This window comes from Mobula hypostoma, chromosome 21 (assembly GCF_963921235.1).
Source record: "Mobula hypostoma chromosome 21, sMobHyp1.1, whole genome shotgun sequence".
Classification (NCBI taxonomy): Eukaryota; Metazoa; Chordata; class Chondrichthyes; order Myliobatiformes; family Myliobatidae; genus Mobula; species Mobula hypostoma.
Window position 1 is genome coordinate 13,315,113 of NC_086117.1, and position 17,971 is coordinate 13,333,083.

Consider the following 17,971-nt stretch of genomic DNA (forward strand, 5'->3'; position numbering starts at 1 on the left):
TTTTTATAAGAATGCCATTGGTCTGAAATTAATATAGGGGAATTCAGATTAAGCAACTTGGCAGTCTTCCTGTTGGAATCCAATTGAAAAAAAATGGTTATTAAAAGTGTGGTTAATCGATCATTTAGCATCCCAGATGAACTGTGAGCAGCTGTGCATACAAAAAACCCTGAAAATTGTGAAAATTTGTTCTCATAACAGCAAACATTGCCACCAAAAAGAGAAAAAGGGAAGAATACAGATGTGATAAATGCTTATTTTTGCTGACACGCAGATCATGCATGTCAAAAAAAAGTATTAAATGCAACATTGAATACATCTTTCATTTTTAAAAGGAGCAAATTAAGCTTGCCTTTGTTTTATTACCAGAAAGAAAAAAAACACATAGAACAAAATTTGTATGTATACTCTACTGGAATCCACACTACTCATGTCATTATTTGATTGTATTCAGCTGACAGACATAAGGGTCTCGACCTCAAACATTGACTGCGTAGATGTTACATGACCTGCTTATTCCTTCAGCTTTTTGTGGGTTGTGGTAAAAGAATAAGATTGTTTATTAAATCGATTTTTTAAAATAATTCAGATCTTGATGAGACCAATTTTGTCACTCAATACCAAAAACTAACGATAATATTGAAAGACTTTAGGAATAATAGCAGCTGGAGTTTGAGAAAATCATAAGATACAATCAAAATTGAAAACTGGAAATGCTCAGCAGGTCAGGCAGCATCTATGGAGTGAGGCATGGTTAACTTCAGTTGAGAACCCTTCACCAGAATTGCATTCTTAGAAGAGAGTAGCAGGGAATTAAGCAGTGAGTGAAAAATGGGAGGAAAATGACAACGCTTGGAACCGACAGAAACTACTCTAAAGACAGGAATCATTAATTCGATGCCTGCTTATTGCTGCCCAGTGAAGTGTATTATCATATTAAATCATCAAAAATCAAGGTCTCTAGGTCCATTTATTCTATGAGTGCTAATTATGGTTCTGGAATACGCAATCCGTTGCACTTCTTGGAGAGATTTATTAGCATAAGCTTTATACTGAGCTGCCTTACTGAGATTTGTACAGAAAGTCCTTTCAAAAACCTGCCAATACTTTGGCAATTATACAATTAAAAACGACAGTGCTATTAAACTTGTACCAAGGCAGCAAAATTATTACTGGAAGTCAATTTAGTGTTACTTGAATGAAATTCTTGGCTGAGAGATTTGTTCACACCAACTTCAAAACCAAAAGTGCATTCACAATGTGACTCAGATCTGGAATTCGACAAGACTACAAACTTATTCCAAGGGTCCTGGCACCATCCAGAAATTCAACGACAGACTTTGGCAGGGTTCTCCTTTATTCCCACGCTTCTTACAACTGGTGCAACATTTCAGAATGAGCTTGACTGTGGTGGAGCATGTAATATGCACCTGCAATATGACTCTCAGTCTGATGTGTTTGAAGTACAATAACTTATTTGTTTTCAAAAGCAGGTTTTCCTAGCCCAGTTCCACTGAAATGATTCTTTAAAATGTCAGCACTCAAACTGAGTTGTATGTCCTCAATGACATTGCTACTACCCGCAACCTCACACATGCATCTTGACTGACTTGACATGGAGATTAGAACACAGCCAATTTTAGCTTTCTCAGGTCAGGATCCTGCCACTCATCTCACCATCTGCTGTCCATTAATACAATAGCAAGGTCACCCGAACACCATCTTCACGAACACTTTCTCTGTTTTGTCTTCAGCCCACAGTAGTAGGCACGGGCCATCCTATGTACTGCAAGAGCACAAAGTGCGGGTACTCAGGTACTCATACTACACTCATTTCCTCAATGATTTTCTGAAAACTCCAAAACAAGGAATGCCAGGCTGTACCCTTGGAAAGTCCCTATCAACTCCACTCATAAAAGACAGTTTCATGCAAAGGTTTAATCTCCATTTGATTATCTATTTTCAATTCTTCTCAAAATGAACTATATTCCTCAGTTTAATACCATCCACAAATGCTGAGTGCGGGCCGGTGGTGTAGTAGCATCCATACCAGACTTCAGGGCAAGTGGTTCCTGGTTTGAATCCGGCTGGCTTCTTCCACGCTCTCCATCTGTGACGGGTTGAGCATCGAGCTAGCAACTTGGTCTCATAAAACAGACAAAAATGCGAAGCCTCTTCCAGAGATGCCTACACTGAAGAAGTTTAAATCTTCTTTTTGATGGGAGTTTAGTGAAACCCTCTCTCACTGCTCCCCATCTGTAATTTCTTCGGCCCTTCAACTTTTCGACCACACACTCACCCAGACCCGCTACTACAGCCATATAGCCTTTCTAGGAGGAACGTGTCCGGCCTTGTATCCCTTTTGCCAATCAAATTCCCAGCTCTTGGCTTCATCCCTCCCCCTCCTGTCTTCTCCTATCATTTTGGGTCTCCCCCTCCCCCTCCCACTTTCAAATCTCTTACTATCTCTTTTTTCAGTTAGTCCTGACGCAGGGTCTCGACCCAAAACGTCGACTGTACTTCTTCCTATAGATGCTGCCTGGCCTGCTGCGTTCCACCAGCATTTTGTGTGTGTTGCTAAAGAAACAGCATGGCTGCCACCCGATACACCACAAGGTGTGGAAAGGAACAACAACAAATACCAAGGACCTTAAATGTGAATGCAAATTATAAATGACTCTATTAATGGCTGTTTTGTCTTTAAACTTATTTCTTCCTTAGATTTCACTGTGCTTTTTCTCCCTTCTATGGTGCCTTAATACCAACATCTGGAAACTTCCATACATCTTTCCTGTTAATCTTTATGTACCTCATGATGTAGAGGATGTACCTCAAAATAACAGAAGTACAGTGACAATATTTTCATTAAGTGTCTTCAAAGCTTTAGCTGTGGCACAAGTACAAACTGTTATTTTTTTCAGCTCTTCATTTCATTCCCGCATTGCCAAATTTTGACAATAAGCCCACTGAACAGGAATGCGACTTGGAAAAATAAAACACCACTGTGATATCCAAGTGAAGTTTAAATGTCCTCTGGAGCTTCTCTTTCAGTTACCAGGCACAGCCCATTAGTATTCTAGTGTTTCCTCAGCTACCTACCATAGTCCTTGCAACAGGTTCAAAGGGCAGTTCCTGAAACAGTCTGCACTCAATTCATGCATTTGGCCTCTGCTTGGAACAGACAAATGATAAAAATGTAAGGCGTGACAGCATTTTTATAGATGTAAAATGAACACACAAATGAGAATAAACGTACTGAACTACAGCGACATGCTCTGAAATTGTATTATATGAATATTAGTGCACAGATGCACTGAAACTTATTTGTCCACTAATTTATCTGAGGTAGTAAGCCATTCACTTTAACCTAATAAACTTGAGAATCTCATACCAAGGAAGAATAAAATTCTATGCTCATCTTCATTTCAAATATTTAAAGATCAACCAGATCCTTCACACTTAAAAACCAACTTTCTCTGTGGAATAATAATATAAAATTATGAATGCCATAAAACATGAATTTTGCTTGAGAACGTTATTTCCTAGATATAATAAAGCTAAACTCGGCTTCTGTAGCCTGTAGAGCATTTTCCTGCATTAGTCTTCAAATCTACGCTTTAACAGGATCACTGCATGAAACCTCCTTGAATTTTAACACATAGCTAATATTTAACCATCTCCAAAAAGCTTTTCCAGAGTATCTAGCTCAAACAAGAAAGTAATGAAACAGTCGTGCCAGAGCAATCACACAGCAAAGAAATCGATTTGAGAATAAGCAATGGCAGAATAATTTTATATAACTCGACCAGATGTCATTATTAAAGTGGAAGTAAACATTCAAAATGTCAGGAGTTCAAAAAAGGAGGCACCTCATCAGATAGATTTTTAAAAAATGGTGATTCTGCTTTAAAAATATTCTCCAACATCGTATCATGCAGGTACATTTGCTTAATGTAGATTCCATGTGGGTTTAGCCCAAAATTTATAGCTACAATGCATGTGCTTTGTATATTTTCACTTCCACTTTGATCAACCATCACAAATTTTTCCAGGAGAAATAAAGAAAAAGATTTCAAATGTTTCATAAATAAGGTTCAAAAGAATTATATTCCAACAGTAGAATACAAGGGACCTTCATACACTTAGCACTACTTGCTAATAAAAAGAAGGGTGGTTGGAGTCAGTCTTCAAGAATTGTTAGCTAGACAAGCCATGGAGCCTGTAGATTTGGGAGTGAGCTCTGGTCATCCTGAAAAAAAAAGACCATTGTTTATGTGCTTTTGTAGACACAACCTGGATTTGCCTGCTATGGATCCACCATTTTCTACATGTGATACTACTCCTGCACAAGAAATTGATTTGTGAAAACAGCAGACATACTACAGTTCCCTTCCACAATGGGTAAACAAATGGTTATATGTTTACCCCGCCACAGACAGTTCCAAGACCGGCTGCAAAGAGGAGGAGGGTTGGGCATGGGACCAACAACCCTATCCTGTTAAAAACTCAGTGCTAGAGAAATGCCAACAGAAACTCCACAGACCTCATCTCTGGGAGAGGAAGGACCTTTGCTTAAAACAATGTATGAAGTTGTGTGGTGAGAAGCCACAGGGCCGATCAACCTTCTGATGACACAGGTCAGAGAACTCTAGCCAACAGCTGTTGCCGGTCTATGGCCCATAGGGGTAACGGGAGAGGAGCAGATAGTGCCAGAGGGTGACTTCTTAGAGTTCATCTGCGAAACAGCTTAAATTTCTCTCTTTAAAGTCTCTTTGACTTTTGAAAGTGGCTGGGGTTCTGTCTGATCTACAGCTGCGCTCAAACTGTGGTTCTTCACAGTGGCGGGTTCCTGCTTTCGGATGTCTCCAGGAGCAGCCTGGAAGACGTGCATCTTCAGGGTGCAGCCTTCCATGGCCTTGTGGAGGGCCAATTCCCTGCTGGTGTCGCCAACTGAAGCGTCGCAGGAGATCGGAACATCAAGACAGCGGGTGCGGCTGTCAGAGGCCTCTGCACTTGATCTATATGTATCTCTCTCTCTCTCTCGCTCCTTTGTTGGGGGGAGGGTCTGCTTGTTCTTGAGTCGGTGAGCTTGAATAAGCAACGCTGCAGACTAACATCGAAAGAGCCAGCTGTTGGTCTCTCACTGTGGAAAGGGTGACACCTCCCTCTCTTGTTAGTGCGAGAGAAAGCTTGTGGCATGTCAAAGTGCTGGGTTATGGACTGCAGGTTTTGATGGATCTAGATCATGGTCTCTTCAGGGACTTTGCTATTGCTTGCTTGCTGGGTGGTGCTGAGGCTTCCTGCTGGAACAAGTGGGGGGGGGGAGTTGATGCTTTGCTGCTGCTTGTGTGTGGGAGGGAGGAGGGGGGCTTTGAGGTTCTAACGTTTTTCTGTCATTTATTCTTCGGAGTTAATTTTGAGGATGTATACTTCATACATTCTCTGATATTAAAAGGAATCATTGAACCATTGAAGAAGGGGGCAGCATCAATGCAAAGATAATGCTTTTGGTGTTGAAGTTACTTTTTTTTTATCCGAGCAATTTCTCAGTGAAGTTTTTGTTCAAATTCACAAAGATTAATGGGCGGCAAACATTCTTACATCCCCTATTCATTGTGAATTTTAATTGAAATCTTCTCAAATAAAAAAAATTCTGTGATGTAGCAATCTAGTAAGAAGCTACGGTGTTTCAGGATTCTATAAGTACTATCTATATGGGACCAGCTTAAGTAGGCAACTTCGTCGGAACGAACAAGTTGGACTGAAAGGCTCATCTCCTTGCTTCATAACACTACACACAAAACAACCTTAATGGCATACGAGCCATCATTTGAAATGGGTAGTAATGATATTAACTTAAATATATTGAATACTATTAATCACCATAGTAGTCAGCTTGCTGCACATTTCTCATCAGAAATTCAGTTCTACCATTGAAACAAAGACATCTTTTCTCTCAACACGATCTGACCTTTTAATGGGAGATCATTCATAAGCACCATTTCTGGTCATTCTTCCACCTAATGCTGTCATCATAGGAAAGATAAATACTTAACAATTTGAAACATTTTAGAACTAGACCAATTAAATTCCAATCTGGCAAAATATACAACCAGTAACTTAATAACTCAATCTGTCACAGTACTCTTTTAGAAGACAAATTGCTAAAAGTGAAGCACATACATTTTTATTACCAATTGATACTGTTGCTTCAAAACAGCAAAATGTAAATAATTAAGGAATGTGAATGATCAGGAGCTAATGCTGACAATGGTTCTAAGTAAACTCTAGTTATCTTCTCTGTTACATTGCAACACACAGAAAATGATGGAGGAACTCAGCAGGCCAGGCAGCACCTAGGGAAAAAGTACAATTGACATTTCAGACCAAGACCGAAGGGGTCCTGGCGAAGGGTCTCGGCCTGAAACATTGACTGTATTTTTTTTCCATAAATGCTGCCTGGCCTGCTGAGTTCTTCCAGCATTTTGTGTGTGTTGCTTGGACATCCAGCAGCTGCAGATTTTCTCTTGACTGTGTTCTGTGTTACATTGTCTTGCTTTGTGATGGCGAACTGGTAAACAGAAATCACTTATCATTAATTAGACAAATGAGATTTATATTTTTATTATTCAACTGGGCAAGGGCAACATCATACCATTTGTGTGACGCTGAATACATCTGTAGAAGTCGCCTCTGTCTACGGAACATTTTCAGGATCTAATCACAAGGACTTTGACAGCATTAAATGATCATTTTTAAGAGCGCTTGAAGATCAGAGTGAGATAGTAATAGGGCATCAAAAGGCAATAATGATTAGTTACTGTGTTGTGTAAAGGAACATGTCTGAAATCAATCCTTCCATTTTCTATAGTTGTACATTATCTCTAAAGGGATTTTATAAAGAGGCTGTTTTCCTAGATTTGGTGAAGCTAGAGCTAGAACCAGCATCAGGATAAGGGTCAGCTAAATGCAAGGATAAATTCCTTGCCTGGTAAGTTGTCAAACTTTTGATATGAGCCAAATGACCAATTTCTGATGTTCTTAAAAAGAAAAAGAAAAGTGCATCTACTTTTATTTAGATGATCCTGAGATGTAGAAATCAGACCCTGACATCTCTATATCAGAACCTGTAAACCCAATACAGTACTGCCTCATTCAGATTCATTTGTCTATTACACTTACATCAAAACATACAGTGAAATGCATCATTTGTGTTAATACCAACATAACCTAAGGATGTGCTGGGGGCTGCCCACAAATCTCGCCGCACATTCCAGCACCAACATAGCATACCCACAACGTCCATCAGAACAGCACAAGTGACAGCATTGTTACCATTTATTATAAATTACTATAAATTGCACATTGCACACTTAGACGGAGAAGTAAAGATTTTTACTGCTCATGTATATGAAGGATGTAAGTACAGTAATAAAGTCAATTCAATTCAACAACAGAAAAACAGCAATGAAACAAGGCAACAGCAAAACAAGACACTTCCCTCCCTTCCACACACACAATCCACTAACCCCAGATCAGGCTACCTCCAGGCAGCTTCCAGCAGACTTGTAGACTTGCAGACCCAGGGTTTTGACCATCAGCTTTCGGTCATCAGGATCGATACCACGACTCACTGATGACAAGACAGTGAACTCCGGACTCACTGACTCGTCGACCTAGAGGGTCACCAGCCCACAGGTCTGCTGCCAACACTCTTTCTCCGATCCTGGGACCAGTCAACCTCTGGGAATTCAGCCCTTGTCCTTACTGGTCTTCGCTAAAGTGCTTGCTGACCCAACATCCGTCCTCAGGGATCGGTGACCTCTAGCCTTCAACCATCTTTGGCACATGAGACCAGTAAAATGGTGCCCGCAGGATAACTCCAGATAGCTGATGTCCAGTGATGTGTGAACATCAGGATATGTGGCTTGAAATTGACCGGGGAAGAGATGGATAAACCATCAAATGGGAGGATCAGATGAGGAGAGATGTTGAAGCAAGCCGAGAGAGAATAGATTTGAGGAACTGATATGAGCTGGGGAAGGGTCAGTAGTACTAGTGGTGGCTATAGCAACGGGTGGTTTTTAATACAGGCCACTCATTTTTAAAAATCTGTTTTTTGGTAGCAGTGTGAAGTGCTGCTATTTGTCCAGTGTGGACCTGAAACCCTCTGCATTGAGAACAAGCCATTATCCTCTTCATGATGAAGCAGAAGTGTGAAAAGCTACAAATTCCATAAATAACATTGGACCTCTCTCTGCACAGAATAAAGCACTCAGTGGATTAATATTACGTAGTTTTGCCAGACTATACAATATTGAATGCCAAACACTTGTTAAAATGGGCTTAGAAACAGCAGCTGAAGAAAGGCACAAAAGCCTCTTTTACATGAAGTATCTGGATGGATATTTCAAAACTGTCCTGCACAGAATTGAAGGCATCGACAGCTTTTACTAATTTGTTGAAAATGCCACTTGTTCACTTCAGACTACATCAGGTCTTCTATAACAAGCTAATTACTGAACCACAGTGAGTGTAAAAATGCCGACTGCTCAGAAGGACATTTCTTCCTGGTTCTATTAAAATACAAATAAATTAAAAGAATATGCCAGATTTCTTAACAACTTCCTTTCAGGCCTCCAAATGAAGCTCCAAACCTACTTTAATCAAAGAATAATCAATGCTATGTACACACCAAATGCATGATATCATTAAAACACAAATGTGCTATTTTTATAAATAATTGCTTCCCACAATGCAATTAGATACACCTGTTTAACAGCTGCATACAATATCCAAGAGAGCATCATGTCTGCTATGATCTTAGTACAGTGGATTCCAGTTATCGGGGCAGCCATTTATTTGGGACAGCTCCTAAAGAACAGAAACTAATCAGGAAAATTGCCGGGAGACTATGCCGCTTGATTGAGACAAAAAGCTGTTGTGAATTTTCTAACTAGCATCAGTTATGTGCACTTCTGTGGTTGTTAAACACTACAGCATGCTTAGACTGAATTCTTTTTAAAAATCATTAGTTGCGTGCGCTTGTGTTCAAAAAGCAGTGATCTTTGTTGGTGCAAAATAAGCAGTAAGACAATTCAGAACTGTTTTGAACACTACGGGTTTCAAACATCCAGGCTTGGAGAAGCCAGAAACAGCCAAAGGTGAAGATGAAACAATTTCACTACTTCAACAAGTTAAGAATTATGAAGAATCTGAAGGTATCAACAATCATCTTGAATGTTACAATGAAAATGAAGATTTGGAGGATGCAATTATTGATAGCATTTTATGAAAGCAATCCATTATCCGCACTAGGTATCTGCACTGATTTTGCTCAAGTACAGTGAATTTTTAAAAATAGCAGCACACACTAGATGAATTCCTCTGTCGAAAATTATTAGAAAATAATAATGTTTTATAGTACTGTAGAAGTATTGGTAGTGTTCTAATTTGTTTAGTATTTCATTTAAATACATGATTTGTTACTCAATTAAACGGTATACCTTTTTAAATACCGCCATGAAGCTTCGGCTAATTGGGACAGTCGCTTAATCGGGTCAAAGTGTACTGGTTTCGATATGTCCCGATTAACTGGAATCCACTGAATTTAGTCTTTGCAAAACCTTCCTTGAATTATTATGCCTACATCTCCACAATTCTGTAGATTAAACATTTACTGTATTATGAATCTCATTCCAATCTAAAATTGTATCCTTTAAGAGACACAAAGATTTCAAATTAATCATTTTTATACAAAGTAGTTCGAATCACATTTATGAACGACTACATGAACAGATATGAAAACCCCTGGCCCAGCTAAATTTTCTGGCCAGCAGCGAGCCACCTGCACTTGCAGGTCTCCTGACTAAAACTGCGCTGGCCTGATTCACATCTGGGTACCGTGACAAATGTGGACGAATGCATCGCAATTCTTCATGACAACACACAAAGTGACAAGCATGGGACAGCACGCGGTGTACTCTGGATTAAGTTGCAACAGCCAAACAGCTGAAAACTATTTTCTTATAGCTGGCTGTCAAACTAGTCTAATACTTTTGTACAATTTTGAAGCAATTTTGGGGTGTATGGGGTGTCAGGGAAAGGTAGCACCTCTGGTGGGGGAACATGTCGTGTCCTTTTCAGGGCAGTTAGTCCACCTTTGGTCCCCACCTGGCACTCAGCTCTCACCTGTGGCTCCCCGTAGCTGTTTGCATGCGACAGCGGCCACACCTCGGGCAACGGCTTCGACAAGCCGGCTAAACCAGGTGAGGGTAGCCGACGGGTCCCAAACCCTCGGTGAGATAGGGAGTTGTCTATCCCAGCCTGCGAAAACAGACTCCAGCGGATTGAGCGGACGAGACCAATGGAAGGTCCAACGGTCAAGAAGGCGGTCTCTGCAAGCGTCGTGGAACGTGTAGAGCAGGACAAGACACAGAAGACATCCTGGTCATCCACTGCGCCTAGTCCCATCTCCAGCCGTCTAGACTCTGTCTTGCCACTGGATCCAGATGGGAATTGGGAAGAGAGAGTGAGGCTGACGCTGCGCAACTCTCCCTCACTTAAATCCAAATCACGCGCTAGTCTCGACACCGTCATAATGGTGTCGAGGTCCTCATCGACGTCAATGATGGACGAACAACAATTTTGAAATGTCTCTGAATCAGCCAGCCAATTTGGAAATACCAAACCCCCACTAGCAGGAATCTGAGAGCTGCTAGATATTCTGTATTAATAATCTTGATTAAAAGATAAACATTAACGGTGACACCAGAGCTAACTATTTTCCTAATCTTTGAAATAGTACCATGGGATCTGTTTCATTCATCTAATGAGGAAAGAACTGAGACTTGGTTTAACATGTCATCCAAAAGAAGGCAAATTTGATAGTGGAGTTTTGTATGGAAGTTGAGGCACAGATTCTTTGCTCAAGTTCTTGGAGTGGGGCTTGAATCCACTGCCTTTTGACTTGAAAAATGGTATAATAAATAAATATACTTGGTGATGGTATGGTTTAAAAAGATATACAAGATGGTTATGACAATGTTTTCTTTGCAGTGAAACTACTTGCCCACTGATGCCATCAGAAGTTGGTAATATTGAGATTGGTAACCAAGTGTTCAAGTGGTGCAGTGCATTAGGACTCGAATTCCAAATATCACAACGCCAAGCAGACTAGTTTAGGGACACAAAATAAAGCGGCAGAATAATAAATCATGGGCTTTGCTCACAAGAGAACCAATTAATGACCAATTTCAACAACAGGATGGAAAATAGTCAAAATAATTGCCAACATTTCAAAATAAAACTCTGCCGCTGCATGCAGCCAACAGCACTCCAGAGGAAAACGATTCCTAATGTGGTCACCAGGCCAGTTTATTTTTCCACTAGCACAGCTGTTTATTTTTCTCAAACTGGCGCAGTTTGTCAGTCTTTTAATTTATGAGACGTTTCTTTCATTTTACTATCTACACATTTTCTCATGGTCGTAGGCCCCAAGCAGATGTTATCTGTCCTTAATATTCTGTTACAGGGCTAATATTGCCAAATATATCTTGCAAGAAGCAGTCGGGTGTATTTGGAGGACTGATGGTCCATTTGTGGATGTATAATACTATTTTCAATCTAAATGATTTCATGGTTCTAATGAAGATGGAACACTTGCTACAGGACAGGAGCTGCCTCTGCGTGACCTGAGAGTCCACAATTACCCTCTGCACAATAAACTGGTGTGGATTTACAAGTTTTCTTGCTACACCATCGCTACCCATTCCAGTTATTAAATCTTATAATCAATTAACTGAGAGGAACACCTATTATATTTATTTACGATTAAATAACTCAGCATAAAACATTTGACAAGACAGAAAAGCACTGTGTAAGGATCTACTCAGCTGATGGTACAGTGGCCCCAGGTTTGAACCTGGCCAGCTCTTCGCACACTTTCCATCCGTGCTGGGTTGAGCATCGAGCTAGCAACTCAGCCTCATAAAATAAACAGGCATAATGCTGAAGAAATGGCGATTACAGCCTGATGCACCACAAGGTGAGGAGAGGTCAGGAACAACAAGGAGCTACATAGAAACATAGAAAATAGGTGGAGTAGGCCATTTGGCCCTTCGAGCCTGCACCGCGATTCAGTACAATCACGGCTGATCATCCAACTCAGAACCCTCTACCTGCCTTCTCTCCATAACCCCTGATCCCTTTAGCCACAAGGGCCATATCTAACTCCCTCTTAAATATAGCCAATGAACTGGCCTCAACTGTTTCCTGTGGCAGAGAATTCCACAGATTCACCACTCTCTGTGTGAAGAAGTTTTTCCTCATCTCGGTCCTAAAAGGCTTCCCCTTTGTCCTCAAACTGTGACCCCTCGTTCTGGACTTCCCCAACATTGGGAACAATCTTCCTGCATCTAGCCTGTCCAATCCCTTTAGAATTTTATACGTTTCAATCAGATCCCCCCTCAATCTTCTAAATTCCAGAGAGTATAAGCCTAGTCGATCCAGTCTTTCATCATATGAAAGTCCTGCCATCCCAGGAATCAATCTGGTGAACCTTCTTTGTACTCCCTCTATGGCAAGAATGTCTTTCCTCAGATTAGGGGACCAAAACTGCACACAATACTCCAGGTGTGGTCTCACCAAGGCCTTGTACAACTGCAGTAGTACCCCACTGCTCCTGCACTCGAATTCTCTTGCTATGAATGCCAGATTCTTCAAAAGCAAATAAAGTCCCTAATCCATTAGAAACAATGCTATCACTGAATGGCAATCTGCACCTGCTTTTGATTCTCTTATCACTTCCTCCTCCCTCAGTGTTTTATACAATTTTACAGCCATTCAGCCAAACTGATCCAAGTCAAGTAAATGCGCTTTATGAGCCTCTCCTAACCTAGTCATGTCTCCCTATCAACATATATAGTACCTCTTTTTCCACAGCTCAAAGTTCAAATAAATTTTATTATCGAAGTACAAACATGTCACCATATACAACCCTGAGATTCATCTTCTTGCACAGGGCATACTCAGCAAATCTACAGAATAGTAACTATAACAGGATCAATGAATGATCAACCAGAGTTCAGGAGACAACAAATTGTGCAAAAATGCAAATATAAATAAACCGCAATAAATAATGAGAACATGAGATAACAAGATAAAGAACCCCTAAAGTGAGATCGTTGGCTGTGGCAACATCTCAATGGATGAGCAAGTGAGTGTAGTTATTCCTTTCTGTTCAAGAGCCCGACGGTTGAGGGGTAGTAACTGTATTTGAACCTGGTGGTGCGAGTCTTAAGGCTCTTGTACTTTCTACCTGATATCAGCAGTGAGAAGAGAACATGACCGGGGTGGTGGGGTTCTCTGATGATGGATGTCACATTCCTATGACAACGTTTCATGCAGATGTGCTCAATGGTTGGAAGGGCTTTACCCTTGATGTCCTGGGCCAAATCCACTACCTTGGTAGGATTTCGCATTCAAAAGCATTGGAGTGTCCATACCAGGCAGTGATAATTCATCCCATGCAGTGTGTGATAAATCAGCTTCCCCATTCAATGTACTCACCACCATGTTTATCCCATCCACCTCAAGTAGTAAGAACTGAGTACTGATGAAGGGTCTCGGCACAAAACATCGACTGTTTCCTCTTTTCCACAAATGCTGCCTGGCCTGCTGTGTGTTGCTTGGATTTCCAGCATCTGCAGATCTTCTCTAGTTTATGAAGAGAATGCCACAGATTTATACTTCTGTTTTCCACAGGAACCACTCTCTCCAAGACTCTTTGGTTCATTCATTCCTCCCACTCATCTCTCCCAGGCACTTTACCGTGAAACCTTAGGAGGTCTAACAGCTCTCCCTGGACCACCACCATCCAGGATCCTGAACAGCCTCTCTGGGTGAAATAAAAATTAACACACACCTCCTCTAATTTACAGTGCTCTTGATTTGGCCTCCTGGTCAAACTTGTTACAATGATGAGGTGAGACCAAATACAGACTTAACAATCATTTTGCTGAGTACCTGCAACGTTCTTCTGCTAGCAATTTTAATTTCTACAGAGAACTGTTTGTACTTGGTCTCCTCCATTTGTGAGGCCAAACGCAAACTAGAACAACACTTCATGATCTGCCCTGATAGCTTACTACCCAATGGCATTAAATCCTCCAATTTCAGGTAATTCAGAAAAAAGGGAAGGAGTAAAGCCCCCTCCTTTATTCTCTGTATGCCCATGACTACGTCGCCACCCACAGCTCCAATCTGCTAATGACATTACACTGATTGGCCTAATCTCAAATAATAATGAGGCAGCCTACAGAGAAGTCATCACCCTACACAGTGGTGTCAAGAAAACAACTTCTCCCTCAATGTTGCCAAATCAAAGGAGCTGTTGTGGACTGCAGGAATGGAGACAGGCTAACCCCTATTGACATCAATGGATCTGGGGTTGAGAGCGTGAACAGCTTTAAGTTCCTTGATATACACATCACTGAGGATCTCACTTGGTCTGTACATACCAGCTGTGTGGTGAAAAAAGCACAACAGCACCTCTTTCATTTCAGACAGTTGAAGTAGTTTGGTATGAGTCCCCAAATCCTAAGGGCACAATCGAGAGCATCCTGACTGGCTGCATCAGTGCCTGGTATGGGAACTGTACCTCCCTCAATTGTAGGGCTCTGTAGAGTGTGGTGCAGACAGCCCAGCAAATCTGTGGATGTGAACTTCCCACTATTGAGGACATTTACAAAGACAGGTGTGTAAAAAGGGCCTGAAGGATCATTGGGGACCTGAGTCACCCCAACCACAAACTGTTTCAGCTGCTACCTTCTGGGAAAAGGTACCGCAGCATAAAAGCCAGGACTAACAGACTCCGGGACAGTTTCTTTCACCATGCAATCAGACTGATTAATTTATGCTGATACAATTGTATTCCTATGTTTTATTGACTGTTCTGTTGCATATACTATTGATTATTATTGATATTTAGAGAATCGTGGTCTGATCAGGGACAGTCAGCATGGCTTCGTGAAGGGCAGATCGTGTCTAACAAGCCTGATAGAGTTCTTTGAGGAGGTGACCATGCATATAGATGAGGGTAGTGCAGTGGATGTGATCTACATGGATTTTAGTAAGGCATTTGACAAGGTTCCACATGGTAGGCTTACTCAGAAAGTCAGAAGGCATGGGATCCAGGGAAGTTTGGCCAGGTGGATTCAGAACTGGCTTGGCTGCAGAAAGCAGAGGGTCGTGATGGAAGGAGTACATTCGGATTGGAGGGTTGTGACTAGTGGTGTCCCACAAAAATCAGTTCTGGGCCCTCTACATTTTGTGATTTTTTTTTATTAACAACCTGGACGTTGGGGTAGAAGGGTGGGTTGGCAAGTTTGCAGGCGATAGAAAGGTTGGAGGTGTTGTGGATAGTGTAGAGGATTGTCGAAGATTGCAGAGAGACATTGATAGGATGCAGAAGTGGGCTGAGATGTGGCAGATGGAGTTCAACATGCAGAAGTGTGAGGTGGTACACTTTGGAAGGACAAACTCCAAGGCAGAGTACAAAGTAAATGGCAGGATATTTGGTAGTGTGGAGGAGCAGAGGGATCTGGGGGTACATGTCCACAGTTCCCTGAAAGTTGCCTCACAGGTAGATAGGGTAGTTAAGAAAGCTTATGGGGTGTTAGCTTTCATTAAGTCGAGGGATAGAGTTTAAGAGTCACAATGTAATGATGCACCTCTATAAAAACTCTGGTTAGGCCACACTTGGAGTACTGTGTCCAGTTCTGGTCGCCTCACTATAGGAAGGATGAGGAAGCATTGGAAAGGGTACAGAGGAGATTTACCAGGATGCTGCCTGGTTTAGAGAGTATGCATTATGATCAGAGATTAAGGGAGCTAGGGCTTTACTCTTTGGAGAGAAGGAGGATGAGAGGAAACATGATAGAGGTATACAAGATATTAAGAGGAATAGATAGAGTGGATAGCCAGCACCTCTTCCTCAGGGCACCACTGCTCAATACAAGAGGACATGGCTTTAAGGTAAGGGGTGGGAAGTTCAAGGGGGATATTAGAGGAAGGTTTTTTTACTCAAAGAGTGGTTGGTGCGTGGAATGCACTACCTGAGTCAGTGGTAGAGGCAGATACACTAGTGAAATTTAAGAGACTACTAGACAGGTATATGGAGGAATTTAAGGTGGGGGGGTTATATGGGAGGCAGGGTTTAAGAGTCGGCACAACATTGTGGGCCGAAGGTCCTGTACTGCGCTTTACTATTCTATGTTCTGTATAAATTACTATAAATTGCACATTGCACATTTAGACAGAGACATAACATAAAGATTTTTACTCATGTACACGAAGGATATAAGAAATAAAGTCAAGTCAATTCACTTCAATTCAATTCAATTCCATTTCTCCGTCCATCTGATCTACCCAGGTCCTATCTCACACACCCTTCTTTCAAAGCTCCAATTCATCCTCCCTTCCCAGCACTGAGCCGCACCAACCAGTTACTGTCCTCTTCCTCCATCTGCTCCCTGTCACATATGCATTTGTCCCTGTGTCCCATCCCACTTCTGTTCTTGTCCACCATACCTCCCGTATCTAATTTCTCTTCACATTTCTTTCTTCTCAGATTAAATTATATACAGCCCTTTGTTGCCTTGTCCTACCAGTCTGTTACACTCCACCTGCCTGATTCCTACTGCCAATCAACCCCTCCTCAACTGATCCACCAATTTCTTGCCAGCCCTTGCCACACCCCCTCCCTTGACTTTTTCTCCCACTTTCTGATCTCCCCTTTTTCAGTACAGATAATTGCTTAGTGGCTCTATGGATCAATATTTTTTAAACATAGGCATATACTTATCCAAACTCCTGGCACTTTTCCAACTTTCAGTGATTTCTGCAGTGTTTATGCTGGAGTTCTGCAAATTCCTTAAAGATCCTTAGATGCATCCACTCTAACCTCAGATTTATTTACCCTACGTTTGCAAGGTTGTTTGCACAGAGAACATGCCAAAGCAATGTAAATAATCTTGTAGCTTATCTCAACTATCCAGTTCCCTATATAGATGCAACGAGTTACCATTCTCCTCGCTGGTAAACACTAGGGAAATAAACTATAGCTTTTTTTTTTGCACTCTGTTTCATTTTGTGTCCACATTTATCTGCATTTTCTTATGGCAGATAAACAAAGAAATCTTTTGTATTATCGTTCACTTCTTACTATATTTGATTTAAAACATTTCATACCCTTCTAATATCATCTTTATATTCACAGCGTGGCTTTGAATCTACACTCAGTGGCCATTTTACTAGGTAGATCTGAACACTCACTCGTTAATATAAATATCTGTTCAGCCAATCACATTTGAACAACTCAATGCACGAAAGCATGTAAACATGGTCAAGAGGTTCAGTTGCTTTTCAGACCAAGCATCAGAATGGGGAAGAAATGTGATCCAAGTGACTTTGACTGTGGAATGATTGTTGGTGCCAGAGGGTGCTTTCAGTATCTCAGAAACTGCTGATCTCCTGGGATTTTCACACACAACAGTTTCTAGAGGTTAGCGAGATTGGTGCGAGAAACAGAAAAACATCCAGTGAGTGGCAGTTGTGTAGGCCGAAAAGCCTTGTTAATGAGCGACATCAGGGAAGAATGGCTAGACTGGTTCAAGCTGACAGGAAGGCAACAGTAACCAAATAACTACACATTACAACAGTTGTGGGCAGAAGAGCATCTCTGAACACACATCAAACTTGTACAGCTGAAGCAGCCAAACACCATGAACATACACTTATTGGCTACTTTATTAGGCACAAGACATATCTAATAAAGTGGCCACTGTGTATGATTTAATTCTGGTCCATTTTCTTCATGTCGTTTGGTAGTCCCAATCACGCAGGCAGCTCTTTACTGGTTTATGCCCAACTCCACTCAGGGCATCAAAACTTAATAACCTAAACAGACATC

General features: G+C 41.3%; 1 protein-coding gene across 7 annotated transcripts in view; it reads right to left on the reverse strand.

Moving 5' to 3' along the window:
• LOC134359795 (disabled homolog 2-interacting protein-like) overlaps positions 1-17,971 on the reverse strand; it is a 609,971-nt gene that overhangs the window by 139,240 nt on the left and 452,760 nt on the right. Inside the window, exon 1 of one of the 7 annotated variants that reach the window (XM_063073449.1) lies at positions 13,570-13,586. The exons of the other annotated variants lie outside the window; for them this stretch is intronic. The gene's annotated coding sequence lies outside the window, so the exon portion shown is untranslated. Of the gene's footprint in view, positions 1-13,569; positions 13,587-17,971 lie in introns of those variants that run through there. 7 annotated transcript variants of the gene reach the window in all.